General features: G+C 41.2%; 1 protein-coding gene across 1 annotated transcript in view; it reads left to right on the top strand.

Annotated features, from left to right (window-relative positions):
- LOC120575643 (polypeptide N-acetylgalactosaminyltransferase 10-like) overlaps positions 1-19186 on the top strand; it is a 109744-nt gene that overhangs the window by 57058 nt on the left and 33500 nt on the right. The gene's annotated exons all lie outside the window — the stretch shown is intronic.

Raw genomic sequence — 19186 nt, 5'->3', positions numbered from 1 at the left:
CTAAAATCTTAAAGCACAATGAGGTCGAATACGCTGACTGACGTGGTATCTAAAAGTGGTATCTTATAGTTAACTGAAAGGACCTGCTGGACCCAGAAGCCTCCATGTGTAGCACTGGCGTGCTTGTCTAGTTTCTGGTCAGTTGTTTTATTTTCTGGAAAGGGAGGAACTATGTGTATGATAATGCTGAGAGGTTAGCATAATCTGCCTCCATCAGAGTTAAAAAGTCAAGGGATCGCAAGGAAGAATCAAATCAAATAGCAGAAAAGCAGAGTTATTGATCAGCACTAAAGACACAATAACTACTGGGCCAGGGGCTGAGAAATCTGGCTTTTGTAGCTTTTGTACACTTCTGAAGCTCCTCGTCCAAGAGGGTTTCAAAAACATTCTCAGTCTGTCTGTGACCTCTCGGCAAAAAGCCAACCTATATTGTTCAAGCCCCGTTTCTGAGATATGAGCATAGACAACATCCACAAAGACCAAACTAAACCCGGCAGCTAGAAACCAGACAGATTTCTTAGATGATAACTGAATAAAACTGAATTTGTTCGTGTTTCTCTATAGCTCTTTGTGTGTGTGTGTGTGTGTGTGTGTGTGTGTGTGCACCTGTCAGTGTGTTATTTTATTTTTCACTCTCCCTTCCCCAGCCCTCTCTTAAGAAAGTGTTTAATTCCTTGTTAATTAGTGCTCACTGGTACGGCCCCTCGTCGAAGGATGTGTTTACCTCTCGTCTCCATGGTAATGAGATGTTGTTCCGCTGCCTCAGACTCATTTCGAGGTTAACACCCATCAGCGCTCAGCGACCAAACCATCCGGCAGTGGAAACAAAAATTGCAAAGTAATGCTACAATTTTGAACAAATGGTTTGAGAAAGAGTTATATTCTAAATATTCAATATAGCAATGCAAGTAATCCCACTCTATCTCATGAATAAGATACTTAGCCATGTGACTTTACCTTATAAGACATTAGAGCAGTTATGTGACCGTCAAAAAACCTCAGTGGCAAAGGGGCTGGATACAAAAAAAACTCAATACGATTGCAATACAAAGAGTACTTGCACACTGGAATTACATATTTTTATTGTATTATGATTATTTGACCAAGTTCAGGTCTTCCACAGTCAATTTAAATAAAAAAAAAACATGAATATGAACAATCACGGACAAAGTCTTGAGCAAGTGTCCAATCAATAGTTCACAAAAGATACCATCCAATTATCATCATATCAACATCATCTAATAAACTTTTCTTTAGTTACCTTACATGGCAGTGTGAGAATCGCGGGACCCCATATCACACAAAAATCCATCTCGTCAGGCTTTAAAGGTATAGTCAGTTATGTCAATATATTTTTCGTCAAATTCAGCAAATATCTCCTCACTGTCAACTAGCTCTCGTTTTGTGTGTGCGCTGATAAACGAAAATCTGGTGTTAATACACAGCCCTGGCTGTGTAAATGGAAAACAAACAGAAAGGCACAGACCAAAAAACACTATTCCAGCCAATGGGCAACAGGCGGTGACAGTTGATTGTAGGGTGGGAGGCAGCATGTGAATGTGCAGGCTAGCCAGTAGTTATCTGTCTGTGAATCTGAGGGGGCGGGGCTTCTGAAGGGGGGGCTGTATTTCTCAGGCAGTTGAGTTCAAATATATACAGTCTTTGCGCAGCATCGCTTACTGCACCTTTTTAAATGGCAGCGAACCGAACCATTCATCGTCCGGTGAGGCCATGGTTTAGGTGTGTGTGACGGCCGGGATTGTTCATTCAAAAATGGCAGGCGTAATAGATGGTTCATCCAATCACTTGCCAGTTTTTCTTTTTTTTGCCTGTTTTGGAAAGTGCCTGCCCTTTCCAAAACAGTTTCCAGTGACGGCTTCTCATATGGTTCTGTGTTAACAAACCATTCGGCATGTCCGGTTAATTCTTTAGCACTTTTAATCAAAATGAATCTTGACAATCATCCAATAAAGTAAACCTTTGCATTAGGATTCAGAAAAAGACAATAGGGAACCTTTTCTTCCTACACTGACCCTTCCCCCTCTGCCCTCACACGTCCGCGTGGGTGGGAAGTAAAAGAACAACTTAGCTGTGTGAAAATAGCCTGGAACCTGGGACGGGTTTGGGCCCTCTGTCGTCAGGATGGATGGGAGAACATTACACAGCTGCAGGGAAGGGATTTAACCTCTGCAGGCCGTCTGCTTCCAACACTCCTCTCGCTCCCACTGCCACAGTCCGTTGATAAGAAATGACTGGGGCTGTAATGAAGGCTTTAAAGACACAAGGACGAAGTGAACTTCAATCTGTTCTGGTCTCTGGCTGAATGGCTGCTGTCACAATGTAGGCGAGAGCAATCTTGGGCCGTTTCTGTGCAGAGTACCACAAATCAATGCTCAGCATTGAATAATAAATTCGGGAGCAAGTGCATTATGGACGAGGGAAGAAAAAGGGATTAATTATAAAGTGTGGTTTTAGACTTCCAGTGTGGTGCTTAATTTAGGTTTCACACATTCATTTAAAGAGTAGTCATTTTCTGTAAGAATGTGGGAAAAGCAGGAAGATAAGTCAGGGTTTTTCCTGCCGAATTTTCTCAGATCTAATGACTGTAGTCGTTCCCCAGTGGACTTCTCTAGCCACTTTGAGTGTTATTTATTATCTGCTATAGATAATATAGACAGATATGGTAATAATAATGGTCCAAAATTATGTGAAATTGCATTTTTTTTTACTGAAAAATGTAACATTTTCTTGAGGGATGACCCTAAACCCCCATCAAATATTTGCACCTAAATCTTCCACAAACCTAGGGAAAACACTGTGTGTCTGTGTGTTTGAATTTGTGTGTCTCGCTGTGGTTTACTTTACCTAGAATTCAGTCCTTAAAGATGTTTTGACAATTTGAAAGTGTTAGTGTTAGCATCAGAGTGGAAACACAACCAATAATACAAATAAAAAAATGGATCTTAGTCAAAATATCAAAACAAATAATTTAAGACGAATCCCTGAAAAACAAATCACTTTAAGCTCCTTGCTTAAAACATGAGAAATTCAGTGTCAACAAAAGGCTACCCAAACTACATCTACCAGAGCAATGTGTTTTTGAAACCGTAAATAATTTAGATACCGAACTGCATGTTGACTTGTTTGAAATGGAAAGAGGAGAGCATGCAGCAACTACGGTACACCCACACAGGTGATTTGACTTATTCTGTCGGATTAGACTTCATCTCAGGTCTGTTTGGGCGTGTACAGACTGTGTTTGATTGACATCTCTGTGACTGTCTCGTTAGCTTTTTGGCACCTGTTAGGGTGGGACAAATGACTCCTTTATCATTTAAAATGTGTGCAAGGAATCCAGTGACCTTACATCCCAGGATAGTTTTGCCCCACTTTCAAACTGAGCAGAATTGAAATGGCAAGTCTAAGTGGAGCAATTGATACAATTCAACAAATGTCCAGCTGGTTTTGGACAACAAGCACAAAGTGTTGGTAATCGGACAAAGTTAAAACCCGAGACAAATGTGTCAGAAATAAATGTATCTGTTTTTGTTATGGCTGTCTTAACTAGGGCTAGGACGAAATATTGATACGGCAATATGTCGTTGTTCTACCATACAACAATCGATACGCTGGCGCCAAAGTATCGATATTTGAATGAATAAAATAAGGGGCTCTAAATAGATTTCCCTACTCCGAGTGTTGCTACTTCATGGCTCCTCGAGGTGGCGCTCAACACACTAAGGAGGGAAACTTGAACTTGTAACTAGCCAAAGAGGAGAGTGAAGTCGCTCGCTTAACTCACTTAAGTTGCTCTATAGTTTTTTGGGACCTGCAGTGAATAAAGAGAGTAAACCCGCACTTGACCTTTTGATGGGCATTTTGTATTCATAGGTAGACCAACATCGTGATCATTATATGATTGTCTAGCAATATATTGATTATCGCAGAATTGCTGTATCGTGATATTATCTGTATCATGAGCCATGTATCGTGTATCGTATCGTCAGGTACCCTGTGATTCCCACCCACTAGTCTTAACATTTAACTTAACATAACTGTTGGCCCTGTTGTACAATGCTGTATAGAAAATCCCTCTTTACTGAGAGTTGAACTCAAAGGTGATTATTCTCCCGTGGTTCGAGATCTAATTCTTATTCACAAAATGGAATGAATCTGTGTGAGTCATTAACGCCCCGGCCCACCCTGACAAAGGCACTTCTCCTTTCATAACACACCCAGACGGGAAGAAACCATCCCAATCTTTTCTGCTGACACTGAGTTACCTCGCTCTGCTTCACAGCTTCTACAGGGCCTACAGGCATACTAATGCGCCGTTATATTTATAACTTCATTAAGCGCAAGGACTGCTTGTAACAGTTATCCTGCGGCAAATTAACTCATGCTGAGGCGGTTTTTACATTGTGAGGTTTGCCTGTAAGGTGAGTAAGATTACACATGTTGTAATTATAGAAATGACCCCCAGTTTTATTAATGTGGTCGTTCAAAGATCCTTCCAGTGTTGCTGAAAGTTAGCACATTTTCCATATCAGCCCTACTCTCTCCCTTATCAACCTGCTGTGGATGTTTGCAGGCTGTTCTCATGAACCATCCGTACAAACAGCTATGAAAAGTAAAGCACTGTAGTTCGTAAGCATTCCACATATTTTTTTGCTGTATGCCCCACATCGACTGCTGCTGGAAAAGAACACTGTGGGCCGCGTAGGTAGGTGAATAGGGTGGATCCAAAACTTATCTGATGTCGTCGAATGACGCTCACTTTTTGTTGCTTAAACTTAACCGCAATGTCCTTAGAAACAACGGGCAGCTTGCCGTGCTCTGTACCTGGATAAAAGTTACCTTTTATCGGGTAAACTTAATTACCGACGGCCGCTAATACGGCAGCATCTCATGGAGCTCTGTAGACGCCGTCACGTGACCAGCCGGCGGTCACATAATTACGTAAGGTATCATATATACAAAAATGGTGTGCATACATTTCCGTACGATATCGTACAAACCCATTATTGAGAATGTGTTGATGTTTGAAGCTGTTTTACATAGCTAAAATAAAACAGACGTTCTTCTCAGTCCCATTCATGTCACTTCTATGACGTTTTAATCCTAAACTTCAGATTTGTTTATATAGCGCTCAGTTAGCCAACAGATGAAGTAATAATGAAAATAATTCTGTTGTGGCTTGATGGTGTCGAGAAAAATACTTTAAAGAAGGATCTTGAGAGACAGAAAGGGGCTATGAAATGTCTATTTAAACAAAAGTGATGAGACATTTCTCTGCAGAAAAATACCTCCCCAATCCAGTGATGTAATGTAACAAAGTTCAAATACTTAGGTACTGTAGTTAAAGGTGCCGTAGGTAGAATTCGGAAGATCCAGGACTTAGCCAAAAAATGTTAACATCAACAACTTCTCAGTCCCTCCCCCCTTTCTGCTAAAGCCCAAAATGGTCTCCTAAGCCCATCTCCCCACAAGGGAGAATGAATGCGTGTGCATGAGCAGTGATTGACATGCAGTAAGACACCCCCCCCTGGCCATGATTGGTGCATCTGAACAGGGACCTGTGGATTTTTGCAAATCGTACTACAGGCTGTAGGTGGTGCCAGAGGAGCCGGATTTTTTACTAAATGACCTGCTTCATGTAGTTCTACTGGAACATAGGGTCAGTTTCAGCAAATATGACCGAAAGTTAGTTTTATAAGTCTTACCTACTGCACCTTTTAAGTAGAATTTTCACTTATCTGTACTTTACTTTGTTATTTATATTTCAGGAAACTTTTACTCTTACTCCATGACATATCCTGAATAAAATGTATACTTTTACTCCGATACATTTCCTCTAAGCATCTTCGTTACTCGTTACTTGCAAGAAATGTTTTCGTACGTTGGAGTGAAAGATTCTTTCTCACAACGAAATTAAAATTCAGTTTTTCTCTTTGTTGAGGGATGTTGTGGAAACACTGAATATTAAGCTTCACTATAAGGAAGACACAATCAAATTATTAATCAAAGTTTTTGTTTTGACTTTTACTTATAGTAAATAGTTATAGTAAAGTGCATTTAATATCATAAAATTACTTTTGATACTTAAGCGTCGTAAATATCACATACTATAAGACTTTCACTGAAGTAATATTCTAGATGGTGAATTTAACTTGTATCAAAGTCATTTTCTGGTAAGATACTTGTACTTTTACTCAAGTATTGCTTTCAGGTATTTGTACAAGACTGCCCCACTCTACTCCGCAGCCGCTTATTATACCTTCATCTCACATGTTCTCCATTAAACATCCTGACCATCACTATTGCCAAATATGGAAATCCCCGTGCTTCCTCCCATTCTATCCTTAAAGGAATATGCTACTTTTGTTTGTTGAAATAGGACTTATCGCGGTCTACACTGGCTGTAGATAGGTGGGCCAGCGCATTTTTTGTCTCAGTGCAAGTAATTAGTTTTTTTTTTTCTTTTGTCGGCTCACTTTTACTCACAACATGCTAACTGGCAACATAGGATTCCATTCACTACGCTAAGCTAACTAGCGGCGGTGTTGCACCGGACTAAAACAGTGCATGCACAAAAAATGCATTGGCCCACCTATCTACAGCTAGGGGAGACCGTGATAAGCCCTATTTCAACAAACGGTGGCGTATCCCTTTAACAGCACATAAACTGAAAGTCCCTGAAAAAACCTGTTGCATAAGTTTCAGAAAAAACTGTTTTCGTAACCCACCCTTTAAAGTAAGTTGCCCACAGAGTCATGATACTTTCACTCTGAAAACAGATAATTCAAAGACAATAATTCAAAAATAACTTAATGTCAGTCAGAAGATTTTCATGCAGCAAAACTTATTCAAGTGTTTATTGCAGCCCTGCTTTAAACTTCGACTCCGGTCAACAGAGTTGCTCTCAGAGTAAACAGTGTCTTTTCAGACATTTTTTATGAAGTTTTTCAACCTTCAGTTGAGGCTCAAGAGGCTCTCGGTGGTTCATGCCTTATCCTGTGAGGTATAGCTGTACATTTACCTTTCAGTCAATGCCAAAAGGTCTCTGCAATCACCATATGGATGCTGCAGTCGATCTCTGAGGAGAACCGCCAAGCCTGCTATCCTTTATCTTTGCAGTCTTGCACCAGAAGCCAAGGTTGTGAAGGTTTACATTCCTCCTCCCATCGCTCAGTAAGTTCCACCAGAATGTTTTTTCTTATCTTCTGAGCACAAGACTTTGTAGTTTCATAGAGTTGTGGATCACGTCAGCAAAACTCCATTGCATCTGAACAAATGTTCTACTTTCATTTTGCCCCTCCTGCTTTTATAATCTGGCTAACGGAGACTGAAAAACGCTCGTATAAGTTGTTTGTTCAAGCAACTATGGCTATGTTCAGACTGCAGGCAAACGTGACCCACAGCCCAAGTCACATGGCATCCAATCTTTTCCAGTTCTGATTTGGGCCACTTTTATATGTGGTTCAAATCTGTTACAGTTTAGATATTATAAATATGCTACCTGAGTCTGGACAGTCAGATTGGAATACATGCAACTTTGACGTCAATCTAGAGAAACCATCGTCACAATTCTAGGCCGAGAACAGCAAGCCCCCAGGATCAGTGGCAGGCTTTAATGCAAACGTGGGCATAGCGGCCAACGGTGGACAACGGTAGCGAGTAGTACGAAAGACTATAAATCCGCGTAGGGAGGTTGGTTGGGGTAGTGGATGGGTCAAACAACACAGGACTTTCACCCATGAGACAGGGGTTCGTGTCCCGTTCTACGTGTCACTAAACAAATTATTTTGTAACCCCACCCACCATCTTATCCTAAACCGAACTGCCCCGTTCTTGTGCCGCATGTCATAGTCTCTGTTGCCCCCATGAGGAATTCTAAGTAATGACAACACGTCAGTTGACACAAGCCTTCCATAATCGCACATGCACCCCCACCCCTCCTCCACAGAGTTGCTAGTAGCCACAGAGGACATGGAGGATTAAAAAAACATGATGGACTCTTCACTAGATTTTTTGCCGGACGACACCATGCTGAGAAATACAGGGAGAGTTGTGTGGAGCTGATAGCCTTAATTAGCTTTGTATTTACTCATTTGGCAATGACTTGAATGTAACGGACGTTCACTAATATTAAAAAGTTACACACTAAAGCTTTAACGTACGTCCCGACCCAGAGCGTCAAATAGTGACGCCAAGAGTCCCGACCAAGCGCGTTTAAATATGACACTAAAGGAGACGTTTTGCATCACTAACAAACACCAAAAGCACCTGACCAAGCATTGCTTATTGACGCGATGGGAGTGAGAATGTGTTGCCCTGGTAACCCTAACCCTGGTATAGTCACTCAGCCACTTGCCAACGTTTTCCGATCAACAGATTTCTAAAGCATTAAACCAAACGTCCAAGCAGCTCTCAGGAGACATGCACTCCATGTTTAGCTGCTGTCTGTTTCACAGTAAGCCACAGATGTCAAATGCTATTTGTCAGGTGGCAGTGTCAGGTGGCATCTGGAGAGGTAGGTACCATAGCTACAAGAGCCCCAGAGGTATGCTGGGAAAACTAGCTGTGGAAGTAACCTCTTGTCCTTTCATTCATGAAACTGTGCCAGTAACCTCTTGTCCTTTCATTCATGAAACCTATGAATGAAAAGACATGAAAGGACATGAAAAAAACCTATCTATTAACACCTGGGGCTCCTTTTTTGAATGAATGAATGAACGGTTTGATTTCGAACAACAAAAAAAATACCATGTGCAGTCATTGAAAATAAGTTATTTGTTATGTTCTTCACAGAAAATGAGCCAAGGCCAATGAGTTTGAGTTAGAATAAATAATAAATAGCATAATTTTTCTTTTAGCAAAAATTGAAAATGGGTCCCACAGACCCGAACACCATGCAAGGGTTAAGTCAGGGGGTTAAGGTTAAGGGTTAATGTCCATCCATTATATTTAACAAGCACAATTAGCTTCTAAATAGATCAGAACAAAACTGAAACAAGTTATTTTTGGGGGCTTTTCCCTTTGACAGTGGATAGACCAGAAAGGGGGAGAGAGATGGGGGATGACACGCAGCAAAGAGGAGTGGGTCGGATTCGAAGCCGCGCCGCTGCAGGACTCAGGCAACATGGGGCGGACGCTCTTACTGGGTGAGCTAGAGGTCTGTGTGTAATGTGTAAAATAACATTGTAATTTCCCTTACGGGTTTAATAAAGTATAAATTAATTATTATAAATCTAACTGATGAACTTTTACAAGCTCTTTGCCTTTTTTCCTCATGTACCAATTCCATTTAGTTTAGAGCAGGTGAAGGAATACATTAAGATAAGCCTTATTCCAGAATGTGGTTTGCTTATGCTTTACTTTTTTTCTCACTCAACTAATCAAGGAGAGTGTACGGGGGTGATAAAGTTCCATGATTATCCTTTATCTTGCATCAATTCCATTTCCTGATTCCATTTCCTGTCCTTGCTTGTGATTAGATTCTCAAACCAGTTTCTTTTATAGTTAGTTGAGGACTAGAGATTGTGTCATTAGGCTTATTCGGTGCTATCAAGAGTTGGAATGGGGCTTTTCTCGCCTTTTCAAATTACCAAAATGTAGGCCTAACTGTTTTCCACTTAGAAGAAGATTTCCATGAAACTACCCCCTGCAAATAATAAAACCCCCTTCACTACACCGTCTCCCTACCTTCAGGTTTTTTTTTTTTATTCACATTTCCTTTGATTAGAGGTTTCAGTTGAGGGCAGTTCACCATGACAAATCCATCACCAAATCCACCTTTTTTTAACCTTCAAAACATCTCCAGACTCTGGTTATCACTCTCTGACTCCATGGCAGAATCCCCCATTCATGCTTTTATTACCACCCCTTTGGACTACTGCAATGGAGTCTTGTCTGGGATCCCCAGAAAATCCCTAGACATGCTCCAGTATGTCCAAACAGTGGCACTGGCAGCCGTAGTCTTGTGCGCATTTAATGATAACGATATGTAAATGCATACAGGAGCAGCAGCTCTGTTCTGCTCTCTGCTCTGTTCACAGTAATACTTTTCCAATTAATGATATGTTATTTCACCATCAACCCATCCACTATTAATCACAATGTCCATTTTTATAATGGACATTGTTTAATTTATATGGACGCTGAGTATCGCTAAACCCACGGACGGAGCTAACATCTAGTTTGTATCATGTGTTAACATGGACATCAATATTGCGGTTATGTGGCTTATCCCATTTTTGGTCATATTTGGGATATGGTGTTTAGCCTACGTGGCACACAGAGAAATCATGTTATTCATATATCCGTACAGGCTCGGTGACCGCTGTCTGCTCTGAGCGCATCCACCTCTCTCTCTCCCTTATGAAACCCTTTAGTAAAATATTTTCATGATGTTGTTATGATTACATTATGATATGATAAAATGATGGTAGGAGCACACTCTCATACACATTAAATATGATAAGAACTGCTGATTTCTGGCGCAGTAAACCACTTCAGTGGGCGGGCGTTTTTTGTGCGTATTATGAAATAGAATCTCATCCACCTTCACTGGCTCCCAATCAAGTCCTGCATCAAATATAAAATCCTCCTTCTCACCTACAAATCCCTCCAAGCCCTGGCCCCACATTATCTCTCCCACCTCCTCCATCCATCAGCCTGTTCTCATAAACCATTCGTTCAAAAAGCTACGAAAAGTTAAGCAGTGTAATTTGTAAGCATTCCACTTCTTTTGTTGTTGCTGTATTCACTACATTGACGGTCGCTGTATAAGTTCGCTTCCTGGGGAAAACTAAAGCCTTTCACCCAAGAAATGCGTGTTCATTAGGAGTGTTTTAATCCAAACCACAATCTTTTGCCTAATCTGAAACGTTGAAACGACCAGCAGCTCACGTTGCTTTGTACCCGGCTCAAAGTCACCTATTTTCAGGTAACTGAACCACCAACTACCGCTGAGACAACGGAGGTCTGTAGCTGGCGTCACGAAGCTCTGTAGCGGCTTAAACAACTAGCAACTGCTGCTCGGCGTCATGGAGCTCGTAGCCAGCCGACGTCACGTGACCAACTGGCGTCACATGACCAGCCGGCAGTCTCCTAATTTTGTAGGGTATCATACGTTTTGGTGTGCATGCATTTTTGTACGATATCATATGGACCTGTTCATGAGAATGCGTTGCATCCATACACCCCACCCCGAAACCTGCGGTCCTGAGATGCTGGCTTGCTCTCCATTTCCCACACCAGACTCTGAACCTTTGGAGACAGAGTCTTTAGTGTTGCAGCCCCATCCCTCTGGAACGGTAGATGCTAGATCGGATCCATTAGACATGTCGATGTCGCAGGACGTGCCTCGTGGCCTGCCGTATTCTGCTTTATTCCACCTCTAATTGGCTTACCCTGGTATTCTTACCCTAACCCTAACCAATCACCACTCCCCATGCCTAACCCTAACTACGTCATTGGAGAGTGACCATCACCGTTCAGTCTCAGCCTCTCTGTTTATCCCTGGCTCTGCCTCTCTCTGTTACCACATCTGACCAGCAGGCAGCTCTGATTTACAGTCAGCAGCTCGAGCGTGACACTGAGCTACAGACAGTGAGCGAGTGTTGCTATTAGAGCTGACAACAGCTCTTTCATATCTCCTCATTTCTTCGCCCCCTCCACTATGAAGCCCTAGAAATGGTAAAGTATTTTAATTTAAACCTCATACAGAAACCTGTTGAAAAGATTTTCCATAACATGCCATTTTCAGATTTGATATCACAGTATGAGTATAGTGTGCTGCCAAGACTCAAATAGCACCTTTCTCTATTTCATCCACTTTGCAAACTGGGAGAAAAACCTGAACTCGAAGTCAGAGATAAACCTTGCATGCAAAGTAAATTTATTTAAAGTCAGAGATAAACCTTTGCCATTGGCTTCATAAACGCTATACACTGAATCGGTCCATCTGTCATTTAGTAATTCCCTCCAAAAGACCAGCAGAAAAAGTTTGGCTAGAATCGCATTTGATTTGTCAATAAGTGACTTAAGTTATCTGCACTCTTCTCATTGAAGCTATCTGTACTCTTGGAACCAATTACTCTACTAATTTAACAAGGTTTTGGTTAGACTCTAAAAATGAAAGGAACCTCTCGGGCATGCACATACTGAATGCACTCTCCAGATTTGATCATATAGAGTTACTAAACGACCAATGCTTTTCTTCTACTTCTTTTTTAAATTAATATCCTATGAAGTGTTTTAAGCGGATTAACACTTAACCTTAACCTTAATATCATCAAATTAGAAAAGGTATTGAGTCAAAAGTATAGCCATATATGATTATGTCGCATAACTCTACTAATGTCATTATAAGAATAGAGTAATAACCCATTGCTTTCTCTCTGTTTAAAGACAGACACACTGGGTAAATGGTCGTGTGTGTGCATGCCTGTGTATGTGACGGCTTAGCATTGGTGGATGAGCATGAGCAATGAATTCTGCTGGTGGAGCAATTTCACGGATTTATGGCCACACGGGGCAGGGAAAGTAACTGTAACTTGTCACTTACAGAAACAGAAAAAAATAGAAAGCTGCCTCCCTCCTCTCCACATCAGGGAAGAGAAGTAGAAGATGTAGAATTTGAGGACAAGGAACACCGTATGTAAGAGTGAGTGCATACTCATATTGTCAATAGGGCTGGGCAATATATCGATATTATATCGTCATCGTATTGAATTTTGGATAGGTAAAATCATGAAATGACACAAGTGTAAGTAAGCGATGTCATTATCTAATTTCACCAAGCTGTTTTATTATTTGCCTTTAACCACTTAGTCATTATATCCACATTATTTATTGTTTATCTAAAATCCCGTTGTGTAAATTTTATGTGAAAGCACCAAAAGTCAACCCTACAATATCGCATAGATGTATTTGGTCAAAAATGTCATGATATTTGATTTTCTCCGTATCGCCCAGCTCTATTTTCAAACCTCACCTCTGCTCCCAATCCCTACTGCTGCTGACCTGGAACCAATCCAGTGTGAATACTCCACCAAAAACCAATGTCTATGTATCAAATACTCACCCACTCTTGAAATGGGGCAACAGCTGTAGTCAGCTTAGATTTCCAGCAGTTACAATGTCTTCCAATTGGGACCCATTTTTAAAGGGAAAGAGTACCAAAACATCCATAGAAACGTGTCACTCCCTTTGTTCAGTAAGTTGCAAATGGCCATTGTTTTCCCTTGCTAATTATGCTACGTTTGGCACAGCTACGAAGCTCTGCCATGTACTGTAAGCAGTCTTGTAGTCAAGACCACCAAAACCGAGACCAAGTCATCACCAAGACCAGAGTGTATTGAGACCAAGACAAGACCAAGACTTTGAGGGATTGAGGCAGAGTCAAGACCAGACCAGTGCGAGTCCCACACTGCATAGTCTATATCGGCAACATTTCATTTTCGGGATTGTTCCAGTGCCACCGGAAATTCGGCCGGATTTCCGTCACCTTCCTCTTTCTTTGTGTTGGCGTTCTAAACTCTGGTGGATTTCTGAGGACTATGGTTAACTGCTCCTCAGATCTCTGCAGGGTAAATCCAGACAGCTAGCTAGACTATCTATCTTTTCTGTTGCACGACTAAAACCTTTGAACGTACACATGTTCCACCAAAACAAGTTCCTTCCCGAGGCTATTATTATATATATAAGCACAGTTGCTCCGTCCGGCGCTTAGCAATTTACTGATATCCCTGCAGTTGTGGTCTTAACCGATGCGAAATCAAGACTTCTCTTTATCCGAGACAAGACCTTCAAAAAGTCTAATCTCCAGTACTACAACACTGACTGTAACTACATAGCCATATGGTCTATTTAGTGAAAAGGCCAAATACTCAGCTTCCATTTGCCACTATAATGCAGTTTGATGTCTAAATGTGTTGTTTGCAACCAATAGAAGAAAACATAGTTGCGTGTAGGTAAACAGTTAACCATGCCAGTGACAAGCTGTGTACAGTATAGCCATATTTGGAAAAACATGAGTATTTGGAACATACTGAGTATACGAATAGAAAGGAGAAGTGAATTTTGTTGCAGAGGAAGTTTCCCTGCTTTCACATTGAAACCGGGTTGCTGTTGGAATCAATTCTTATGAATACAGCTGCTGTTCTCCGAGAAGGAAAACACGATGCCACCAAAATTCTAATTTTTATAATCCTGTTAAAACATTTTCATACTGAAAATATCTGCAAATTATGTTACACTAAATTCAACCACATTTGTAGTACGCTGTTGTTAATTAGTTTTCCTTCAGACACACCACCACCACATTTTTTATACCGCATAAGCACTTACTTTGGGACTGTTTTTAGTTTATTAATGAAGTCAAGTTGATGAAAAAAACATTGTTTCCAGCTATAGGTGCTAGGAAACGTTGTACATATTCACACCTTGACACCTGGGAACAGGCCAGTACCACCACAGCCTGAGTCTGCTGGCACAGCTTTGTTCACGAGGCTGACAGGATTTAATGATGCAGGGAAAGGTGTTAGTCATTCATTTCCCTTGGCCATGTCACAGTGGGGTTTCAAGGTTGTGAAGTGCGTTTGTTTGTGTGTTTAATCTAGTCATGACTATTCTCTGAAAACTATGGAGCAATAGCAATTCCGAAGCCTTTTTAATAAGTCTGTGTTAACTTTTCTCCTACCGGTGCTGCCAAGTTCTTGAATACATAACATTTCATTTACTAATTGTTGTCTTTACTCTTGCATGTTTCATGCAGCAATATTAGGGGATCATACTGGTGTCTTTTGCATTCTTTATCAAATTTACCACCGCACTTGATTTGAAAAGTCTGCAGCAGTTGGTATTGGTCTCTGGTAGTGTTGTAGTCGAGTCACCAACTATGGAGCGCGAGTCAAGGCTCGAGTCCCCAGTGTTTGAGTCTGAGTCGAGTCAGAGTCAAGTCACCATGCCGAAGAGTCCAAATTCATGTCTTTTTTTTTATTATCAATTTTGCAATTCCGTCCATGATTCTCATATCACAGAAACTATTGGGCTCTACATTAATGCTGCCATCAGTCTGGCCCTCGTCGAAAAAAGACACTTGCCATGGTGCTAAACAACTTTTCTGGGGGTAACCCTGCTCTGCATCTTTCAAATGTGAACATGTAGAAGGGGGCGTGCGCACATCATGAACTACAGTCGCAGGAGGAGGACACACGCCCTGCCCCTGCATGAAACAGTTACATATATATATATATCAATACCTTATATCAAATTGATATGAACTATTACACATAAATGCAGTCAGAAACTTCATCCAATTTCCGAGTTGTAATTTATGAATGCTTGAGATCCATTTCATAAATTCTCGAGTCTGAGTCCAAGTCATCAATGCGCATTTCCAAGTCGAGTCAAGAGTACCCCCATCACTGGTCAGTGGTGCGTTTACATGCTGTTGGAAACTCCAAAGTCTTTGTTCCATTCTTCTGGCCACTGTTATGTTTCTCTTCTCTTTGTTCTATTTATTTAAAATGTATAAAGCACATGACTCATAAAACAGGACTAGACCACTGAAGGATTTCATTCACACTGTACTTAAGATAACATTTTCTTAAATCCCATTACATGCAGAATAAGTTAAGAATAAATCTATTTGGAAAAGTTATTTCTGCATGAGGCCCAATGTTCCCTTGGAATACACATACATGTCATTATCTCCCAAGGTTTTTTAATATATAAGCCTTTTCCCCTTTTATAGTGAACAAGTGACAACTGTACTCTCTATGGGCTTGTTTATATAACATTGGCAACCATTTTTAGTAATTGATTATTACTGCAACAGTACTGTACACTGATCAAACAGTTGCTTGAGTGGAAAGCACCACAGTTAAACCAATACTGTGTCAAATGTTCAAACTTCTTTGACAATGGTGTTAGATTTAGGTGAAAACTCTTAATTCAGAGGCTGTAAAAGAACACTTTGTTCCATTATTTTGTTGCATTTGTCAGTAACATATAATTGTATTTAGAATGAAAAAGACTTGTGTCTTTTAATCACAGCCAGTAACAGAGCCTGTACTTACTCAGTGGGGCCATGGTGGCACACTGCGCAGCTACCCTATGATGGAAATCTGCCATTGGCAGATTGATCACCCAATTACTTTACTATTTTCTGCTCTCCGATGGGATCAGTTGAGCAAATGGCTGTGATACTTCAAATCAAATAAGGAGTTGCCTGTACGCTGCTCTTATGCAGAGTGACTTTTGATGTATTTCCATTCAGATGTGGAAGCGGTTTGGCGGTCAGACAGCACGGCTCCCAGCAGGCATCAACACAGCCTACCAACCTGCAGCCACCATGGGGTCTACTGCTAATTGTGCAGAAATATGCCTCACGTTGTGGAGGCAAAAAGATTAACGTTATGTTCAGAAGGAAAATTATTGTAACTTCTGCCAGTGCTGCCAACCACAGCTACTTGTGGATTGCATCCAGAGACATTTCTGCGTCTGCTCTTATTTGCTCTTACGATGAGAATAAAGTAGAGAAAAAGCAAGAGCCATTTAAACAATGAAAAACAGAAAATGAAACCGCTACAACGATGCTACTGTCTCATGGTCAGAATGACCATGACATCAAGGAGACAGTAATGTTGCTGTTTACTGCCATGCAGTTACTCTCTGAGTGCTGAGATGTGTTTGTCAGATGTCTGCAATGCCTCAGACAATTTTTCCTGTGAGTGTCTGTATTGATCTTAGTTTAAGAGGCTTCAAAATGGCATTTCTTGTGTTGTATCCATGTGGGTTTAACTTTTAAAAAGTCCTTCATGAGCTCATTCTTTTATGTACTGGTTTACTGTTTTTTTTTATTTATTTATTCTGTTAGGTTCATGCTGTGGGGACAAACATTACATTGTGAAATTCTGTATGTACAATTGGAACTTTTGGCTTGATTGTGGCCCTCAAGGAAAGGTAATGAAAACCAAAACCATTTGGATACATCCTCTGGAGACCAAGAATATAAGAATATAGAAGAATATAGAATATAATATATAAAGGAGAAAATGTTGACCTGGTGGTGGTAGATGACAGGTAGGCAGTCGCCTCATCATGAATATTCATTCATCATGATATTCATGATTCATTCATCACTTCCATACCAATCTGACCAAGATTAGAGCTGGGCGATATGGATAAAATCAAACATCAAATTTTTGTTTACCAAATACATCGATAAGGATATTGCGACGATATTGTAGGGTTGACTATTGGTGCTTTCACAAAAAATGTACCCAATGATATTTCTGATAAACAATCATCAGTAATGTGGATGCAATAACCAGCCCGGTCTCATGGCAGTTTGTGTAAATGTGACGTTATTTTAATCTATTCATACGTGTTCACGGAGACGTTTTTGTCGTTTTTTACGTGGTGGACAACACGAAAATGTGAAGTAATGTATTTCAATGGGAAGCATATTTTGTGGCCACAGCACGAAAATGGTAGGGAGTAATATAAAAAGCCGCGTAGGGACGTTGGTCGGGGTGGTGGATGGGTAAAACAACACAGGACTTTCACCCGGGCGAGCTGGAATCGCGTCCCGCATGTGGCGCTTTGTTTCCCGGGGATGGCCTCACTGCGTGTGGCGTTTTGTCCCGCGTGTTACTGTTGCGCGTCTCCCGGCGTTTAAGGCGCCCTTTCCCCGTAAGGTCCCAACCTCCGCCATCCCGTTATTGTGGCGCGTCCCCAGCGGGCCGCCTCGCGGGCACCTCCCGGCTTATGGAGCTTCCTTTTCGGCCGCCTCCAGGCGTCCTTTCCCCGAGAAAACAACATGATATTTACACGTAAAAAACGAGAAAAACGTCTCTGTGAACACGTATCAATAGATTAAGAATAACGTTGACATTTACACGAACTGCCGTGAGACCGGGTTGCAATAACAGCTTGAATAGTCTGGTAAATTCAGATAATTACATCACTTTACTGTAATGTAGCCTTTAAAACCAGGAGAAGACAACACTTGTGTCATATTACGATATCCAAAATTTAAGACAATATCTAGTCTCATATATCGGCATCGATATAATATCGATATATTGCCCACCCCTAACCAAGATACAGAAACTTGCATGGAGTAAAGTGTTTGTGATTGATGGATGAACTGACCTATTGCCCGACTGACATCACTATCCTTTGGCCATGCCCATTAACAGGCGAACACTGTAGGCTCTGCTAGGGGCTTGCGTTAAAATAAACAATAAACAAGTCCTTAATGGACTGACTTCATTTTATTAATAATTAAGTTACATTGGCTGCCATAGAAAGCTGCTGTCAGCAGTGTAGAGCTACTTCAAAGAGTCTTATCAACACCAGAATCCTAACCATCTGCATGATGGAAGGGTGGAGAGAGGATGGAGGGGTGGAGAGAGGATCCGGCATCGATGAGGAGATAGGCGACGATTTGTTCGATGTGGGACAGGAAGCGACGGAGGCGAATACGAAGGGAGAGAGAGAGGCAGCAATGCAGAAAGACTGAACAAAATTTGGCTTGTTTACTCATTCATATCAGTGCGTGTGTGTGTGTGTGTGTGCGTTGTGTGTGTGTGTGTGTGTGTGATTGAGGCTGTAGGGAGATAATGAGGTAATGCTGCTCAGTGAAGTGTTACAGAGAGACAAGGTAGAGAGTGATATGAAGAGGCTGAGAGGGAGACAAGATGACAGAGGACAAAAGAAGCTAATTAAGTGTTGCCATTTTGAGATGTTGAGCCATCGGGGGGAGCTGATCAATTCAAACGTCTTTCTAAAGAGGAGAGGACCAGATGATTCACGTTCTGTGAGGACAAAGTAAACACCTCATGTAGCTTCAACGATGTATTTTTTGTCATCTGCATTTATCAGTGAATTAGGCTTGAATAAAAACACTCAATTTGCAGGTTCAACCCTTCACTCTAACAGTAGTAGGAAGAAGGTATAACCTGATAGCAAGTAAAGGATCAAAACCGATATGGGCATTTTTTAAGGGTTCGGGGATCATCAGTCACCTTACTCTGATCATATATGTCAGCTGAGCACAATTTGCGGCATTTTATAAGTGAGTTTTACAAGAATGCTAGCTACACAAGTTAAGTAACACTAGGTAACTTTTCCCGCTTCGGTCCCACCACAGGTTGGAAGTGGAATTGTC

Source organism: Perca fluviatilis, chromosome 16 (genome assembly GCF_010015445.1).
Source record: "Perca fluviatilis chromosome 16, GENO_Pfluv_1.0, whole genome shotgun sequence".
Classification (NCBI taxonomy): domain Eukaryota; kingdom Metazoa; phylum Chordata; class Actinopteri; order Perciformes; family Percidae; genus Perca; species Perca fluviatilis.
Note: the sequence above shows the minus strand (reverse complement) of the source record. Positions and strands in the feature narration are given on the sequence as shown.